The sequence below is a fragment of the Mesoplodon bidens genome (assembly GCF_964165515.1).
Source record: "Mesoplodon bidens genome assembly, chromosome: 1".
In the NCBI taxonomy this organism is placed as follows: domain Eukaryota; kingdom Metazoa; phylum Chordata; class Mammalia; order Artiodactyla; family Ziphiidae; genus Mesoplodon; species Mesoplodon bidens.
In genome coordinates, this window is record NC_138176.1 from 147,686,898 (window position 1) to 147,707,650 (window position 20,753).

General features: G+C 39.7%; 1 protein-coding gene across 1 annotated transcript in view; it reads right to left on the reverse strand.

The window, feature by feature from the left end:
- Positions 1-14,275, reverse strand: part of RHOH (ras homolog family member H) — a 38,404-nt gene extending 24,129 nt beyond the window's left edge. The window contains exon 1 of the mRNA XM_081249182.1: positions 14,023-14,275. The gene's annotated coding sequence lies outside the window, so the exon portion shown is untranslated. The remainder of the gene's footprint in view (positions 1-14,022) is intronic.
- Between the last annotated feature and the right edge of the window lie 6,478 nt (positions 14,276-20,753).

Sequence of the window (20,753 nt, forward strand, 5' to 3'; positions counted from 1 at the left end):
CACAGTGCCAGATCCTGAAGCAAGCACTTTTATGTATGACCTAATTTTATCCTCACAACTATCCCACAAGGTAAATAATACTATCCCCTTTTTGCAGATGTGATGACTGAGATCCAGAGAAATTAATAACTTGACCCTAGTTAACTCCAAAGCCCTGAGCTTTATACCACACCTCCATGCTTCCAATTCTCTCATGCAGAGAGGATCAGGAAATGGAGGGCAGAACTGAGCTAGTGGATGGTTTCTAGCTCCTAAATCAGGCCTTTAGGTTTGTCTCTTGTGAGTGAATCCCCATGGTGCTGTGCTGGGTTATTAATGTTAAAACACAAATAGTAAAAAAAAAAAAAAAAAAAAAAAAAAAGTTTTTAAATAAATAAATAAATAAATAAAAACCCACACAAATAGTATACAGTGGGTTTGAGAACTGCAAAGAAAGCAAAATGTCCAACTACTTACTGGCTCTCATTTTATCTATTGATATTTATCGATTTTATCTATTATTTAACCAGCTTTTATTAATTGTTTCCTAGATGCACAGCACTACACTGGTCATTGTGAGAGATTCCCTGCTCTCCTGGAATTTAGCCTATTGTGGAGACAAGATATAAATGCTTGAGTCAGGCAACTAACAACTAAAGACATTAGGTACACTTAATTACTTAATTAGGTACACCAAAGAGTGAAACAGATCAGAAACACAATAGGATTTTAAAAGGATGGGAATCATTAAAAACAAACAAACAAAAACCGAAAAAACAGAAAAGGAAGAAAAAAAAGAAAAAAGGATGGAGGTACACATGGGCTGAGGGCACTGAAAAGAACTTGTGAAGAAGTAGGACTTAAACTAGGCTGTGAGGGGAAGGATTTGAAAAGGTTGGAGACAAAGGAAAAGGTCTTCTAGGCAAGTGGAACCACCTAAGGACTCCCGGAGAGAGTGACCTAGAATAGAGTCTCGAGGTGAAAGGAGTTGGAAAGGTAACAAGAGAGGGATTGGCATGTGCAAAAGCACAGAGGACTGTGACCAAAGATGTGTTTAGGGACCAAGTAGATCAGTGTGCCTGGACCCCAGACCAGAGTTCAGGATGTGGTAGGAAATGTGAATGAGAAAGTAGACCTTGTACCTGTAAGGAATTGGAAGCTACTGATGGCTTTTGGGTGGGGAAATATGTTCAAATTAATGTCTGGGGGTAATTGGTCCAGCTGTAAAACAATGTTAGGTAAAACACTGTTTCATTCAATACACAAAATATATATACGGAGGGCCTAGTGTACTAATAAACAAAAATGAATAGAACACAGTTCCTACTCTTAAGAAATTCACAATCCAATGAGAGACCACCAATTACAAGACAATGTAAGTTGTTCCTTAATTTAATTTATGACATTATCTGTGGCACGCATTGTTAGTTTTCTACTCAATATCCAAGCCTCTTTTTGTCATTAATAATATAATCCAATTTTGTTTGTAGGACTTTGTGCAAAGCCTTAGGCAATGGGTCATTCTTGGCCTACGCCACTATTTCTCAACCCTTTTTTCATTATCATCCACCTCAGAGCATTTTTAGACACTTTTTCCCTAATCACCCCACTCATGAAATTTTAATACCATAAATATACTCTACGTCTGTTATGTATTGTATGTATACCTGTGCTATATACATAAAAAGAGTAACATCATTTTTTCTTCCTCTCCTCCCCACCAATAAACAATTCTCCCCCTTAGGGATTATCATCACCACCTCCCCTGTCGGGAATGCATGGTCTAAGGCCATTCTATAACAATTCTACTTCCTGTTTCCTCACCCTCCTCACAGCTGGCCTGGCCACATAACCCAGTCCTAGCAATGACATGAAAGTTGATATCTGTTTAGGAGATCTCTGGGAAAATTCTTGTTTTCCTAGAAAAAGCAACAGCCATTGCCAGATCAGCTTCCTTTCCACCTCCATCCAATTCTACACCTCTCGATGGAGGCACAAGGCTCAAAGCTGCAGCAGCCATCTTGCAGTTATGATGAAAGACACGAGAACTGCAAAGGCAGTATCGCTGAGCCACTGAACCAGTGGCAGAATGCAGATCTCCAGACTTCTTATGTGGGAATCCAGATTTTTTATAAGTTACCATTAGGTATTGTATAAGTTGCAGCTGAAACATTGCTAACTGATATGTTGTCTGTCTCATGAACCATAGCTTGTCTGACATGACCATGAATTATTGTTAAACCAAAGCCTGAGAAAAACACAAACAAAAGTAAAAAAAATGTGATCAGGAATATTACACAAGCAAATAGGAGATTTCACTCATGTTTAAAAGGAAAATGCTTTCCTTCACTAAACTAATCAACTTTTCAAATAATCATAAAGTATTCCAACTAATATCTAGCACTTGAAACTAACAAACTTTAAGATACTTGATATTACTGCATAGAAAAACGGTCATGAAAGTCTACGAGATAATTTTCCTACTTTATACCAAATGAATGATTTGCCTAGTAGGTATGTGTTACAAAATATTTGAAAGTCAGTTATTTCTAAATTAAATATTTAAGATACATAAGGAATATGTGCTTCTTAAAGGATCCCTTTGGGAATCTTTTCACATGTTAAAATTTTTTAGATAATCCTCTATATTCATCATTCAAATATTTTATATTTTACTTAAATTCTGATACTAGCTAAAGCTAATTCTCTTTTGTTTTAAAAATATAAACCAAACCTATTTAATAACTCCAACACCTCTCACTAAAAGTGATTTTCAAGGTTCAAGATAAAAGAAACTCAAAATCCCTTTAAATCTAAAGATCCGCTAAATCTTAAGAGAAAAAATTTAATTATAGGCTTAGGGCTTTCAAGCATTAGGTTTTCTTCAAAATATCAAAATAATTCTCACATCAAAATCATTTTACTAGCTTCACTATTAACCTCACACCATAAATTGACTTTCTTTTAATAAGGATTTTTTACCTTTTTTATTATAAAAGTAATATATGCAAATCACAGAAAATACATGAAAAATAAAAATCATTTTAAAATCATATGTAATCTTATCATACACTAGATGATAACTTTTAACATATTGGTTTATCTACCTTCATATTCTGAACTCATGTATAAAAATATATAGGCCTTTTTAAACAAAAATATGTAATTTTGTACTCAAATTTTTTCTCACGTATTAAACATTCTTCAAAAAATACCTTAATGAATATTTAATAGGCTGAAATATAATTTATTTAATCATGGCTTTCATTTTAAATGATTTTTAGGTTTTTCTATTATAAAAAAATCATTGTGTTGAAAAGCTTTGCTTTTATAATAAAACACTGTTGTCTTAGGACTATTTCTTAGAAGCAGTCACAGTATATGAACATTTTAAGGCTATTCCTTCATACTGCCCAGTTACTTGCAATTTTTCTGAAAAGAAGCCTTTCTATAGCCATCTAAAGTAATTTAAAATAATAATTTAGAACAAAGCTTATTATGTGGTGAGCAGAAGTGATCATTCAACTCTTTTTTCCTGACTGGTGATATTATTTATAAATTGTACTTCAGCCAATATTATATAGGAAAAGGAAAAACTTGATAATAATTTAAAAGTTCTTGATCAAACTCTAAAAGACTATGAAGGCAAGTGAATTTGTTATGTTATTTATTCTGCATTTTAGTAATTAATTTGTTAAAGATCTAGCATTTAAGAATCATTAAGCACTCTCAAAATTGGCAAAAGAAACAAGAAGTAATTATAATTGGTAGATAAAATAACGAGCTACATACCTGTTGAGAAATAAAACCAGTCATGACCAAATACATAAAGGAAGGAGCACTAACATTTAAACTCCAAATAGCGTGAATGAATGTAGGAAAGAATTTTAAATATGATCACTTCAGCCCTCTAAAGAAAGGAAGGGTAAACAGAGGGAGCTTTAAGATAATATAACTTCTTAAGGTTGGCTGGTCACAGGTCTGAAAAAAACATTGTACATGAGCTTAAGCTAAAAATGCTGGTGACTTTTTCTCATGAGTACAATTGCACAACCTAGTTTCTAAACTGAAAACCACAAGAGTCTAGCCCCTGTTGGAAGAGAAACTTTTGTTTTTCCCTCCATATCTATGTGTGTTGGGTCTTTCCTGGATGACATGTCAAATGGGTAGCCCTTGGGGAAATCCAAAACTATTGGTTTGGGTTTTGAACTTTTGGTCCAAGTGTTACACAGAACTTCCCTGCCACCATGCCAAAACTGTCCATGTATTTTCATGGCTCTAGAAGTTAATAGAAACTTTGCCACAATCTACATCTTGAAATCACTTTTCCTGAGATGCAGAGGATGAAAAGGAAAAAAGATAGCTATGGGACTCAGAAAAGATACCATAGTTGCTTGCCCTTCATTAATTCAAGTGATCCATTTAAGCATCAGCTGTATTTCTCTTATATTAAGAAGCAATGTTTACTTTAAGCTCCTTTCTATAGATTCTGCACATTTTGAAGGGAAAGCACTAGCATGATGGTGTTTTTAAGAAAAACTTAAATACTCATAAATAAAATGTATACACGTATATTGAGGTTAAAAGGCATATGCTACATTCTGTTACAATGAACATGCATTACTATTATATTTTTAAAGTCAACATTATTACAGATACTTCTCTGATATTACCAGATATTCTGTGTATAGGAAGAGTGACAGTATCATTTTAGTAAATGTAGGAAGCTGTGGTACTGCCGACATGTAAGGTTTTTCTGCCTGTTCCCCTCCTATTTCCTGTATATACGTCCAACACCCTCTTCTACTCCCTTATCACAGCCAGAGAAAGAGAGAGCGAGAAAGAAAGACTGTCATCGTAAATAACAGCAAGTTACTGTCCAAAGTTTTTGGAGATAGAGGAAAATCAGGTTTTGTCCCAAAAAAGTATACCAAAGGGGATTTCTAGACCCTTTAAGGGTTTCTGCAGCTGATGACGGTGGTTTGACATCATTTAAATTTGAATCCAAATATATGGCTCTCCTTTTCCTTGTTAGAAGGACAAATCCCAGGCATTCGTACACTTCTCAATCATGGCTGAAATCATTTTCAGCTCAAGATTGGAACAAAGACAGTCAGGATTTTTTGTGGCAGCTGAGAAAAAGATTTATGTTAAGATATGTGTATTTAGAAGTGCTCAAGAAGGCAGAAGTTAGAATAGCACTGGTGAAAGCAAAGGAAAAGCAGGGATCCTGCCCCAAAGAAAGGAGCCTCTGAAAGAAAGGAAAAGCCTCAAGGAAGAGATACAAGATACCTGCCAGTCAGTTCCCCACAACAGCAACTAGGTTGCTAGACATAATGCCAAAGCAGGGGAAGCAATCTCCAGGAGACAAGGGGGTGGAGTTTGCCACTGGTCTTTGGTGTACATGGAATATTTCTGTTTTGTGGGCTGTAACTGAGGATTCTATGTTGCCGTGTTATTATTTAAATGCATTAAATGTATTAAGATACACTGAATACATTGAAAAATACATTGAATACATTGAACTGAAATTGGCAGGAGACCTAGTCATGGGTGTACAATAATTTAAATGGTTGTAGAAGGTGAGGCGCACTAATTACTTGAATATATTTGTTACAGATTTTCCTTTTCTACCTCAAAGAAAGACGTATAATTCTTACACTATGCCAGACCAAGAGAAGCCTGACTCATATTTCACAATTTTTTTATCCAGTTGCACATACTTTTTCTCTGGAGAGTTGAAGACTGGGTGCATTTCCCCTCCCCATCCTGTATCTCCCCCACTCCATTAACATGACAGATTTGGGACAAATCTTCACACCCTGCCTAAGCCCCTATCACCATCTAAGTGGATAGGAGATTAACAGAGGCATGAGCTTTCAGCTGAAAAGACCCAGGTCCCCAAACTGCAAGTCAAGTACCCATTAACAAACAGAAGAGGGCCAACTGGGCTTCTGTAGTCTAAAGGCTACACAGGAAAAGTACTATCTCCAAAGTCATCAGGGCCCAAACAGATGTTCAGCTTCAGATAGGAAAACCAGCATTTTACACTCAGAAGCAATCACATTACACACAGGCTAATGCCTTTCCCCTCTAAAAGCAGCCTGGCTGGGTATCCAATACTGAATACCACTCACTACACTCTGGGGTTAGCCAGACTGGTATTTACAAACTGCCTGCATTTCTTGTGGCAACTAGGTACCACATGACAGTAAATAGGACATTAAAATAGAATCTTAGAGATGTTTTCCCAAATAGCTACTGGCTTCACATAAGAGAATTCAGAATTAAGGACGTAGAACATTAGTCATATATACTCTGAAGAGAACAAGCTCTAGCTCCGCATATTTACTGAACTTGAGGATCCAGTGCTATAAAATTACACACGTACCTACCATGTTGTCCTCGTTTTAGCCATCAACTGGAGAGTCAACTTTTCTCTTTAGCAGCTAAATCCAACATCAACAATAACCAGCATTTTCTCAATTTCTGCAATGCCCTCTCTGTTATACTGACAGCCTCTCAGGCAGGATTTCTTAATATGAGGCCTCTGGACTACTGATTGTCCATGGATACACTCCAGAGGATCCCTGAATCCCTAAAAGTGTATGACAAATGTGCATGTTCTTGTACGTGTTCTTTTTCTTGGGGATACGGTCTTTGGTTCTCATCAGATTCTCAAAGGAATTTATGACCAAAAAAGTGATTAGGAAATACTGCTCTAAAGTGTAAGCCAATTAGTCCATGAAACACGCTGTAAAGTAGGGAAAAGGACAGTCAGCAGGCGCTTGCAGAAGGAGGTCTGACTTCAGGTGTCAGACCCTTGCATATCCAACAGACCCTGAGTTGTGCCTCCAAGGCTAAGAAGGGTTGTTGATTTGTCCTTGTTTTATCATGTCATGTCCCAAGAGACTACTGCCCCTGACGATAGGGAATGTGAAATCTTTTTTAAAGTTAAACAGTTTTCAGTGTAAAGTTGAAAGAACCCAATATATTAAAGGCTATTTTAGAGCTTATTACTGTCACTAAAGTTCTAAAGCCAGGTGAAGTCAATAATCTCAGTACCATGGCTTCTGCTACTGCGATGTCACTTACTTTCAATATGTTTATTTTGTGATACGTACATTGTTGTTATGGCACATGTCTGATTGTTATTACTATTTTGAGTGCTACAGTTCTGTACATAAAGTACTGCATTTCATTAAAAATTAGGTTTTCTTAAAAATAGAACTACCATATGACCCAGCAATCCCACTACTAGGCATATACCCTGAGAAAACCATAATTCAAAAAGAGACATGTACCAAAATGTTCATTGCAGCTCTATTCACAATAGCCCGGAGCTGGAAACAACCTAAGTGTCCATCATCGGATGAATGGATAAAGAAGATGTGGCACATATATACAATGGAATATTACTCAGCCATAAAAAGAAACTAAACTGAGCTATTTGTAATGAGGTGGATAGACCTAGAGTCTGTCATACAGAGTGAAGTAAGTCAGAAAGAGAAAGACAAATACCGTATGCTAACACATATATATGGAATTTTTTTAAAAAATGTCATGAAGAACCTAGGGGTAAAATGGGAATAAAGACACAGACCTACTTGAGAATGGACTTGAGGATATGGGGAGGGGGAAGGGTAAGCTGTGACAAAGCGAAAGAGAGGCATGGACATATATACACTACCAAATGTAAGGTAGATAGATAGTGGGAAGCAGCCGCAGAGCACAGGGAGATCAGCTCGGTGCTTTGTGACCGCCTGGAGGGGTGGGATGGGGAGGGTGGGAGGGAGGGAGATGCATGAGGGAAGGGATGTGGGAACAGATGTATATGTATGACTGATTCACTTTGTTATAAAGCAGAAACTAATAAAAAAATAAAAACAAAACAACTACAAAAAAAATTAGGTTTTCTTTCCTTCTTTAATGTGATATTATCATACACTAAGGCCCAAATGTTTTCTGAACATAGCACCGCATATTCTACTCAGGTTTATTGTTGATTACCGCCTCCCAATGATTTGAAATAGAATATTCATGGGTCCTAGACTCTCCCTTTAACCATTTTTCTCTGTGCTTCCCCTTGTAGTTCCCCTGTTCACAGTTACTTTCAGCTGGTCCAAATGCCTGACAAAACTTACTTAACTACAGAAGGGAATTTTATGGCACAAACTATATTCCCCTTTAAGGAGTATCATAAGAACAGTCTCCAGTTTTTAGTTTGTTTCTATAGATTTAACAGAATAACTTGTCCCTTCTGGGCTTTCTCTGTTGTCATACCTCTTTTACATCATAAGCCCTTCGATCCTAAGCCTCAAGGTAACAGGTTCACCCCCGACACACACAGGTAAACACACTGAGATTCGAGAACGCATGATTTAGAAGAATCATTTTCTTTCTGGTTTGAGCCCTATTGTTTTGGGATCTAAATGGAACTATTTTCACATCCATCTGGCTCAGCTCTGAGATCAGCATCTCCCTGTCTCTTCCTAAGAAATATTCTCTCCTCTCTCTCCGGCCTTCAACGGTAGCTTTTTCTCTGGGCTCTTTCTCAATCTCCACCGACTGCGTTAGCAAATCCTCCGAAGGCAGCCAGTCACTTCTTTCTTCCTGAGCTGCCCTAACGAAACCTACTTAGCATTCACCACTCAAGACTGCCTAGATGCTAACTCCCTTTACAATACCCTGCCCTGCCCAGGGTTCACAGTACACATCTGCATGTCAAAAGCAAGCCCCATCTGGTCCACAAACCTTCCCCTTAGCCTTCCCCTTAAATATTAAAACTACTTAAGACCACTTATTTACAGGCTTTCTCCATAGTTTTTAATGCACACACACCACTTCTACAATACATGAAGTAAAAAAAATTCTACTATTTCACCATTCTAACACACCAAATGCTTTATTGTTTTATGCTCACATTTAATCCTCATTCATAACGAAACCAGAATGTAAGTGAAAATCGTAATCCTGATTTTCTAATTTAACACCATATCCAATCAATACATTTTCATAACTACTGTTAATTATGACCTTTAATGACTGTAAAATATTCCACACAGTTAGTGCAGCCAGATCGCTTTTGCTTAATATTTAGGTTATTTTCAGATTTTTCTGTTATACTAACAATACAGTGAACATGTTCATGCATGTTATTTTTTCCCTTCTTTGAATTATTTATTTAGAATAAATTCCCAGAGGTAGAATTAATGGATCAAAGTGTATGAGCATTTCATTAAAAAAAAATTTTTTTTGTATTGTGGCCACACTGCGCAGCATGCGGGATGGTTCCCCAATCAGGGACCGAACCCAGACCTCTGCAGTGAGAGCTCTGAATCCTAACCACTAGGCCACCAGGGAACTCCCCAGTATGAGCATTTTAATGGCTCTTGACACATTTTGACAAGTTGCCATGATTGTATTTTGCACATTTCCTCGTTGTCATTCTGGTAAATGTTTATTCAACAGGCTTTCCTCAAAAAAAAAAAAAAGTGTGGAGAGCCTGGTTGACAGTGTTTGCCAGTTTTTGTGGTGTAAATACTCATGCCATGGCCAGTTTCACTGAATACGAAGTTGGAAAGAGATACTTAATAGCACATCATTGTATAATATTCCTATCACACAGATAAATTGGAGTAGATAACTTCAAAAGCACAGATGACAGTAAAAATGTGGTAAATAATCAGGAGTAATGAGTGTTGAGTATTACCTTTATTTATTATTATTTTTTATTATTTTTTTTTGCCGTACACGGGCCTCTCACTGCTGTGGCCTCTCCCATTGTGGAGCACTTTATTTTTAATATAATTTACTTAACTGTGATTTACAGAATTTAATTTTTAATAGTGACTGTGTTTAACAACTGGCTTGCAAAATTTCTGGAAATATCACAATAAGCTCTTGTAAGCAAGTGCAGTCTCCCGCACACCACAGTGTGTATCTCACTTGATATTTTGCAAAAGCACGTCTTTTTTTTTTTTTTTTTCCATTGGAGCCATTGAAAATTCACCTGATTCTCTCTGTGCCACAAGCAATAACCATGCTTTTAGGTTAGCAGATTATGATAATGCATAATGAATAAAACATAAAACAAAAAAACAAAAAGATGGAGCAGGAGGTCTATCTGGGTCAATTCATTCTGCCCACCCTCCTCCAATATGGATAATGCTCTCTTCATGCATTCACCTTACTAGTGTCTTTCCATGGGTCACCTATTAAAAACTACTCAATCATTTATTTTCTCAAGCAATGACTGAATGGATGATTATACGTAGTTCTCATGGCAAATGTGATGAAAACCATATTGATGTTACTTAACCACTCCCTTCGTTGGTTTTCTTTTCTATGAAATGGGGAAGAGGTCACTGCTGACTTCAGGTTTACAAGAAACTAAGTTTAGTGATAAGAAGACTTCAATTTATGACCTAAGAAATTGAGCATTCTGTAATGCTTTGAAATTTTCTTCCAAAAGTAATTCATCAGTATTCTGTTTTACTGGAAAAGAGAAATGGGAGAGTAATTTGGCACTTTCTCACGTGAAAGCAAATTCCTTTCTTTGGGCTTTCCCTGAGTGAGACTGAATTGCCTCTACATGTCTATAACACTTCAGAATTTTTTAAGTGGTGCCCTACATTTGCATGTTAAAATGTAAATATGGTTGACAAAGACTCTAAACATGCTCATATCCTTGACCAAATCATCCCACTCCCAGAAATTCTCCTAAGAAATAAATTCAAAACAAAGGAAAATGCTTTTGTGTGACGATATTATCCACAATAGAGGGAAGATCATTTCACCTCATTTCAACACTTACTCAACTTACCATCTCAGTGCTGGGGGCCCTGTTAGGAGAGTTCTGGATCAATGGCTCCCCAAAGTTCACCTACAGAACAACTGTCTCCAAGTCAACTGGGGGGAAAAAAAATTTGTACTTTTATCACACAGATTCCCGGACCCCACTCCAGGATTGGGGTGTGAGACATGAGAATTGATATTTTTGAAAAACTTCCCAAAGGGTTTTGATGTCCAACCAGCTTGAGGAACTATGGTTCCAGGCCAGAACTAGACAAATCAAACTGTCTTTGAACAATGGTCCAAATCCAGGAACAGTATGACAACTTATGTAAGGCATCAAGAAGTTGCTCGGAGCATTCAAGCAGCTGTTGGAGTCAAATGACTGAAGAGCCTCAGAGGAGGAGCCTTAATTCTGGCACCTTCCATGGCCTTCTATTCACCCTTTCCCTCTCTGACTGCCCCACCCCTTCACTGCCCAGCCCAGCACTCAATACTGCCAGGCTGCTTTCTAGCACAATCCACTTTGGCATCCTATCCTGACTTGTGTCCTCCCATTTCCATACACAAAGCCTCCAAATTTCCTCCCTTAGGATATTAATGGGGATTTAGAAAGAAAAACAGTATTATGATTTGGCCAAAGTAATCTGCATGTATAATTGAGAATCCCCTGCATAACGAACATACCGGCCATATTTACATTTTTAAAGGGCACTTACTAACTCAAAGGAATCTCTGATCTGGAGAGTGGAACAGGAAAGCAGGATGCTTTTTAATCTTGGCTTTCATCCAGACCCAAGCATCCAGAACTCAAATAAGCACTCTGGGCACTCATTGTCAAAATGGTTCCAATTCCTAAATAGAAGTGGATTTTTAGTTGTGCCTTGTTAGCACTAAAATTAAAAGATATCATAAAAAAAATTTTTAACTTAAACTGGCCAAGGAAGAAGAGTCACCCACTCGCCCCTAATTCCAAGTACTCTATAATGCCACCCTGTGCATTCAGCCACAGATGCCCACAAATAACACAGCAGTCACTCAGAGAGTTGTCCTTTAAGTCTGAGAATTTGCTATGGAAAGGCTTAAAAAAATCAGTTTCTAATCTTGTTTCCCTTTTATCATATACATTATCGCTATAAAACATCTAACCCTGTCCTTAGCCTATTCTTGGTGCTCAAAAAATATTAATTCCCAGCCTCTACTTATCACCCCCACTTTCCTTTTAAAGGAATACTGGCATTTAAAAAGTCACCTTAGAGAGATCTTGTTCCCGAGCCAGGGACCATACCATCTTCATTCTAGTGTCCCCAGCCTTGATAAGAATCATAATAGCTACATTTACTGAGAGTTTATTTTATTCCAGACACTAGGCTAAATGCTTTACATATTTTTATCTCTTTTATCCCTACAACAATCCTCTGAAGTAGATATTTTCATTTATTGTTAGAGCTACTTTACAGATTTTTTTTTAATATGAGGATTGAAGAAGTTAAATAACATGTCCGAGGTTCTCATGAATCAGAAGCAACAGCACCAGGATTCAAAGTCTGGGTTTGTATTCACCGTACTGTGATTTTGTTGTTATGTGGATGCAGATATTTCATAGTCCAGGAAAAAAAAGTGCTCGGAATCATTAGGAAAAGAGCAGCAGCATATCCACAACCTCTCATTCAGACATGCAAAGGAAGTAACATACAGTTCATGGGATTTGGGATCTGACTTTTGAAGAATGGAGACTTGCTTGTAACTGGTCAACCAACTTGTCCTCCCAAGAGGAAGGCCACTTGAATTACCAGATGATTGAAGGGCCTCCTTAACAAGTAGTAACCAGAAATAGAGGTCTTACAGGTACCTTAAACCACACAAACCTTTCTCTACATAAATAATGTACTCGGGGAAAACAGTAGAGGGAGGGCAAGTGGAGGATCACAGATGCGGAGATGCATGAAACAGCTCCAAGCATGAAGGGGCAAGGATCTCATGTGGAATTCTGTTAGAGCTGTGAGAGCTGAGAAGGAGGCACTCAAAGGCATAAGAAGACTAGACAACCACAGAATGGTGTAGACTAGACAACCACGGAATGCTGTAGTCTTTTCTCTTCAGCAGCCTCTCAAGGTCCCCCATAACCTGTCTACACCTTAATTTTCCAAGCGTATTTCCTGCCAATGTGTAAAACAAACTTTCATCTTTTCTCAGGTCAATTTCCTTAGCTGGGCTGGTCATCTTCTAGTCAGTCTCACTTTTGTGCCTTTGCCCACACAGTCCATCCAGTGTGAATCAAACTTCTCCTTCTCCATCTACTAAAATCTCTTATCTTTCCAAGGCCCATGTCTTTCAGACTACTCCAGCTTACCCACAAATCTCGTTCTCAGAACTCCTATAACTCTTACAGCCTGTGGCCACGCCATCCATCCCTTAATTCCCATCTTGCACTGCTTCCTGAATTTTAGTTCTGACCACGTCTACTGGATCCTTCAAAATAGAGAATTCTTTACATTTCTCTTATATCCTTCATGGCACCAGCTTAGAATCAATAATGATTATCAACTACTTGTTGTTTACTTGAATATTTCAATGCCAGCTTTAATTTAATAAAGAACCCAAAACCAGTGATTTCCCAAACTTTATTTAGTTACAACTCAGGCTACCAGCTGGTACCTCACAGCATGTCTCCAAATCAAACCACCTCAAAAACTAAATTTAATTCAATTTAATTTAAAAATATGTACTTATACATCAAATATCACTTTTAGAAAAAGAGGACTTTAGCATTGGGAATAGGTGAAACCCACAAGCTAGGAATTCCAGATACGAATCTACATCATTTGGATTTTTGCTCTGTTTCTTTTTTGAATTAGAAAATTTTAAAACTCATATTTGCACAACTTAGAGGATCTTTGGATTTACTTCATCAAACATTGGGTGATATTTAAACTACCCAAATATTTGAGCTCAGTCATTGCCAATCAAAAGCATATGAATTCTCTAGGAGAATATCTGGAAAACCCAAAAGCCAACTATTATAACTTTTAATGTTTCAAAAACTATAGGTACCTTGTTAGACTTGGGCAGGGGTGGGGGGTAGTTGGATATCAGAGCAATTCCCCTTGCCCCACGTAATGTGGTTCCATACTTCACAACAGGTAGAACAGGGAAATCACTATGTTGAGCCTATTGTAAAAGCTAAATAAAGTCAGAGAGATTTCTGTTAACACTGAAGAAATATTTTTAAAGAAGCCAAACTCTTACCTGTTGTAGAATGCCGAAGAAATTTCTTGACAACAAAATGACTGACTCCAGAAGTCAAATTTGTTCAGCGCAGGTAAGTAAAAACAAAAGCCGCCCAAGCCCTTTCACTGCTATGATTTCCTTCTAGGATCAATCTTTTCTTCCTCCCCAAGAATATAACTGTTTCACATTGGAAGAGCTAAAATTTTGAGAGTTGGGCTGGTGTAGAATCCAACCCAAGATGGTTGGGTTTAGTGTGCGTGGTGACTGAAGCAGCTGAACAATCCAAATGTGACAAAAGAGATTAGCAAGTTCCTGTGCATAAGTCAATTTCCTGTAGCTGGCTTCTCCGAAGAGAGGGTTTCATTTGATGTGTGTATATGTGTGTGCACGTGCATTTCCCTCCATGACAATATGAAAATTTCCCCAGATAAGAGACAGAATAAGACCTTTGCTGCATGGCTGAATTTGTGTTGAATTTATCAGCTCTCTAGGGACCATTTCCCTCTCCCTTTCCCCCCATTTCGCACCAGCTAATCACCTATGAAAAACTGTGGGAAGGAAGAGTGAAAAACCAAGATGGTTCCTTAAGGAAGTGAAATAAACCAAGGGAAAAAAAAAAGGCCACAAGGCTACTCCACAGATTGGTCTTGGTTAATTTAAGCTTAGGAAAAAGCACCTTAGATCTTCATGTCAGCTTGGTGAACATACTGACTATGGAGGGAAAATGGTAAGTGGGCGGTTCACTTTGTTTCATTAATAACTATGAAATAACAATTCGGAAAAGACAGACTCAGCCCTAGTGAGAGCTCAAGCAGCTCCGCCACGCATTTACCCTTCGATGGACCAGCACCTGTGTTGTGAGATACGTGACTATGAGTTGTTTTCAGACTCCTCAGAGTTTCATTATTTGCCTCCAAACACAAATTGACTCCTTCTGTCCGTCAGTGCAATCCAGGTGTAGAGACCATCTGAACATATTTAGATTATGGCTGAGTTGCCTACACCGATACATTTAACTTTCATGATGTGGTCACAATCCCCCTTGCCTCAAATCCCTAAGTAATTGTAAATGCTACCTCCCAGGGTGAAATCTTGGTCAAAATACCTACATGCCATAAGGATAAAATCAAGTTCATTCAAGTCAACAAGCATTTATAGAGCCCCTATTGTGTGCAAGGTCCAGTACTGGGGTGGAGGAGGGCACATAAAGATGAACAAGGGGCTTCCCTGGTGGCACAGTAGTTGAGAGTCCACCTGCCGATGCAGGGGACACGGGTTCGTGCCCCGGTCCAGGAAGATCCCACATGCTGCGGAGCGGCTGGGCCCGTGAGCCACGGCCGCTGAGCCTGTGCGTCCGGAGCCTGTGCTCCGCAACAGAAGAGGTCACAACAGTGAGAGGCCCGCGTACGGCAAAAAAAAAAAAAAAAAAAAAAAAAGATGAACAAGATGGAATCTCTCACTCATGAGAGTCAAAATCAAGTGAAGGGGAAAGACATGGACATAAAGGAGATGCTGTGAGCCAGGATCTATTAACAAATCTCACTCAAGGGAGATTCCCTGGTGGTCCAGCAGTTAGGACTCTGCACTTCCACTGCGGGGGGCACGGGTTCCATCCCTGGTCGGGGAACTACGATCCCGCATGCTGTGCAGGGGCCAAAAAAAAAAACCTCACTCAAAAAATCCTGGGACACAAGAGTCAGGTGAAAGGAAAGTGCATGTACAACTTTTCGGCCAGTTAAGATAGTCATTGAATGTTGACATGGATTCTCTCATAATATTCCAGGGACCCTTGGCTGGCTTCCAGGAGGCCGCTCAGACCTGCATGCATCATCTGAGGGCCACCCTCACTCCCTCATCGTTGCAGCCTCAGTATCCTGTTATGTGCCTGCTACTGTGAACTGAAGAGAAACACAACGGCTGAGACATATATTCCCTGTGCTCATAGGACCTATGTTCTGGTTGGAGGAGACAAAAAAAAAAAATTCATACAAATGCAATAACGACAAATTGTAATAACTATTGCAAAGGAATCAGAGAAGAAGCTTAACTAGAGAGCAAGACAATATCTACATCCCAGGGGTGGTCCAAGAGGGCCTCTTCGTGCAGCTGACATTTAAGGTGAGACCTGAAGCTGTGACTCTAAGCCCTGGTTGAGAAGCTTTTTAAAAATACCAGTACCTAGGGAATTCCCTGGCGGTCCAGTGGTTAGGACTCTGCACTCCCACTGCAGAGGGCACGGGTTTCATCCCTGGTCTGGGAATACAATCCCACATGGGGAAGTAAAATCCCTCATGCAGTGCAGTGCGGCCAAAAATAACCAAAAAAACAAAAAAACAGTACCTAGGCCCCACCCCCAGAGATTCCAGTTTAATTTGTCTGGGTTGGGGCCTGGGCATCAATATTAACTCCCCCCCCATCATTCTAATGTGATGCTACTGCTCTAATGATGAAAAAGGGGAACCTAAGGGGAGTAGAAGGAAACATTCCAAGCGGAGGCAATAGTATGTGCAAAGGCCCTGAGGTGGGAAAGAGCTTGGCGTGTTCAAGGAAGTGAAAGAGGATTGATGTGTCTGGTGTGTAATGATGGCAGGAATAAGTGGTGGAAAATGAGTATTCTCAGAGATGGCCACCCAACTACTAAGGCCATAAGAGACTCTTACATGAGCTCAGGCATCAATTTGTTAATGTGCAGGAAGAACTCAATCTGGCAGGTGAGATCCTTGAGCCCTCTGATATGCACATATCTCCTTTTAGAAAATTCTCCCGGGAAAGTCAGATCACCATCATAATGTTATTAGGTAAGCAGAACATATGGCTCGTGGATACTTTATTTATTTACCTCTAGGTTGGGTCGTCAAGAAACATTTAGGGCAGCTTATAAAAACACATACACCTTAGCAAAAGAAAGCAAATTAAAAACAAGAAATGGAAAGATGAGACCAAAAGAAATGAAGACAAAAATTAAGCTAAAACCAGGGGTGAGGTTGATAGAGAAAATGAAAATGCCATGTTCTAAGCATTTAAGCAACTGGTGTGAAGCAGCAAACACTACCACATAGAAAACTGAGCACCCACTGAATAACTGTGAGCACACTGCTCAGGATGGTGAGGGCTTCCTGGCTCCCCGGTGCTGAGACTAAAGAGAAACTTGGCACCTGGATTCTAATAGGAGGACATCACAACCGAAGTGAAACACCATCCTGAGACTAAACGCTGCCAGCGGCACGTCTTGTGAGATGGTTCCTTACATTTTTCCTCAAGGTAGGTTGATTTCATCTCATGAAAGAGTTGACTGAAAGCAATCCCACGGTGCACATAGGGGAAGGTGTGTGGAAGGATGAGTACAGTGTGTGCTGCCCCATATCCTGCTTTGATATGCCAGTTTAATGGAGAGATGAAAATAGACTTCAGAAATGCTCCTGAAAGTTCAGGATAAAATCGTTTTCTCATCCAAGCTTCCAAAAGCTTTGAGGCAGCAAAGTGGTGAAAATGGATGTAGCTCCAGCAAGAGATCCAGTGGTTTTGTCAGTGCCCCAGTGTCCCTTGAGAAAGCAGAGGCACCGGGCAAGGACAGCTGCCCACGGTGGGCAGCCCCCCCTCAACCTCCAGGAGAAGGCGAGACTCTGCCCTTTGGGAAACAAAGAAAAAGCACTCCAAGCACGGTTTGTAAGTTCAGGGCCTCGGGCCTTGTGCATTTTCTCCACAAACGGCACACATACTCCGGGGCAGGGTAGATGGGGTGTGTCCGCAGGCCCAAGCACTCCCACCCCGCCCTGCAAGGTGCTGGGAAGGGCATGGCCGTCTGGCTGCAAGATGCCCCTTTCCGTCTTGGTTCCCGGCTCACACCCTTGCCTCTTGTGATGGACTTGCTCTCTCTGTGTAGGTAACTGTAGTTTTAGATGTAGGTGGAGTCAGGCTTTGTGCTGCCTCCTACCTCTGACGTTGAGAAATGGTTTTTCCTGTTGCCTTTACACACCTCTAGTCTTCACATATATTTTAATCTAAGGGGATTTTCTGGATGAGGATTGGAGAAGGTTGGGAGACAACTATCTAGCCTTCTCCCTTTTCTGGAAATCCCTCTATCTGTCTCTCTCATTCTTTTAACAGACAGGGGTAGTGGGGACGGAGATGTAGAAAATAACCTAAAATACATGTACACACTACACGCTCACACACACACACACACACACACAGATGCAAACCTCTGGGTGTTTCAGTTCTGATGCTATATAGTCCAGCCTTGGGACAGAAGTGAGGGGAAATCCTGGGGATTCAGTGGTGGGAAGAAAGGAAAGGATGGGTGTGGAGGTCCCTGTAGAATCCAGTCCCTTGTTATAAGCCATATTCAGGAAGCCTTCGTAACAATCTCACAACCCACTGTGAGCCGGGCTAGTGCCCTCCCATGAGCTCCACAGCACCTCCTCTTAACCCTGCCAAGCACTCACCAAACAGCCCTGTCATGTCCCGCTCAGAGGCTCTTGAGGCCCAGGGCCTGGCCTTGCTCACTGGTGCATCTCAGGCACTAACTATTCAGCTACGAAAGAACCACTTGCTGACCCACAGATTGATTCTCTCATCTGACCCTCACAACAGCCTTATGTGGTAATAATCATTCTTAACTATATATTTTACGGCCAAGGAGACCTCAGCTGGCTAAACAATTTGCATGAAACCACATGGCCCCAAAAGAACAAAGATTCACCCTGTCCATCCGTTGTGGCTGTTCACTCTGCTGTTTCCCAAGGGGGAGAGCTGGGCTGCTTTGGGAACAGAGAGGCAGCCTAGCCTTAGCCACAGGTCCATCTTTTCTCTCCTGAGCACTCCTCCACGGAGGTTCTCCAGCAAACACAATCTGCTAAAGGTCAAGACTTGCTTTCTCAAAACCACCTTCATTTGAGATGTCCTCTGATACAGCAGATCAACAGCTTATTTCCTCTTTAACAGTTTCCTAAGAACGAGGACCTCTTCTAGCGAGGGATTTGAAATAATATAACGACTGTCTGTGTACTCTGAACTCACACGTAAGTGGTGTTCTTGCCCATTGCAAAGGTCTCTGCCATCTATACCACAGAGAACTCTTAATGACAAGGGTAATTGTAATGGATAGCAAACCTTGGAAACCCTGTGATATCAATCATTTACTAAATTATTTTTACCCTGGGTTAGTAAGATGCCTCCCCCTTCTTCTTACTGTTAGAGTATTAAGTGAAATGATTTCGATTTCGTAAGTAGCTTTTAACGTCTGCACAGACCCTCATTCACAATATGCCACCTAATAAAATAAAATATTTCACTGGGTTCTGAAGATGGGAAATATGTACTAAAACTCTGTCTGAATGTTTTGAGTTTCAAACCTAGGGCATTAGTCAGACCATAATTATTTTTACTCAGCTCCCCACTAAGTGATAACTGTATTAAACCGAAACACGCTTTCCTTCTGATTGAGAGATTTTATGATAGGGAGTGTAAACTATTAGCTCTTCATAAGAGAAAGAGCTTAACTCTGAAGTATCACTTTCAGTGTAAAAATACACTCATACAAAACACTTTAAAATTCTAAATATTAAAATATCCTAGAAATGCCACAGGCTAGAAATCACATGAATGATTTCCTCCTTATGCATTTTAATTCATTAGAAACAACAGCCTCCCTAACCAGATCAGAGTATCATTTCAAACATCTTCTAGCTTCCCTCTTACAGCCATAGCTATAAAAACATCATTTCCCTGGCTGTGATTCTCATCATCTATTTTCTCTTTAACTGTTTTAATGTAACATAATGTATTGCTTTTTGTTTCAGTGAATGCCAGGTTCTCAGGATTCTCATCTGCCATTTTAATCCTGGTTTGTTTGCCCTGTATAACTGTATTTATCGAGCAAACATTTATATCCTGGTTCTTTTTATTGCAGAGCCATAATTCATAATAATGCAGGGTCTTGTTGCAAAAGATAATAGCACCCAACATAATCATTCAAGCTGTGGTGTAACTTTTTTAAGTGTCAGAGCAGAGCTAATGTTGTCAAACGCCTGTAACCCTTCAAAGCAGTCCCTGGTTAGTTAATGTACTTTTCCAACCCTGCAGACATCAGGCAAAGCACTTTCAGAACCTTTTTAGAACCTTCCGAGACAGCTTAATACACTACAAAAGAAAACCAGTAGTGCTGCATTCTATTCACAACTTGTTTTTGACTCAAAATATAATCTGGCTTGGTCACCTACCTTATTCACTGGAGGTAGCTCCAAAGGGCTGTCTCCCAAAATCATATCCACCCCAAAAGGACAAAGACTGGCTATCACTGAAGAAATTTGAGAGACTGTGCCTCAGGCTCTGAGAGCAAATCCAGGTGAGGAGTTTGAAATGTAATGTGAATAAGAGTAGCATCTTTGGGTCAAGTGCATGAACTTCCAGGGGACTCCTGCACTGCGTACAAGATCCTCTCTGATGTAGAAATTCTGATTTTTTTTAAAAAGAAGAAAGCCATCACTGCTTCTTCTCGCATTCATATTTTACTCGTTGCCTTGATAAGAATCTTCGCTTTGGGCACAAACATCACAGGGTAACTGCATCTCAGCACACCTGCTCAGAGTGGGGGTTGCAGACGTTTCAGTTAAAAGGCAGGGCCCAGTGAGTGCTAACTTGACATCTTTACAAAATAACAGATCTCCAGCACAGTTCTGGAGGGAACGGGTTGAAGCTTGTACCCAAAGGCAATCTGAAATTTTGGAGAATTATAAATTTGGATTTGG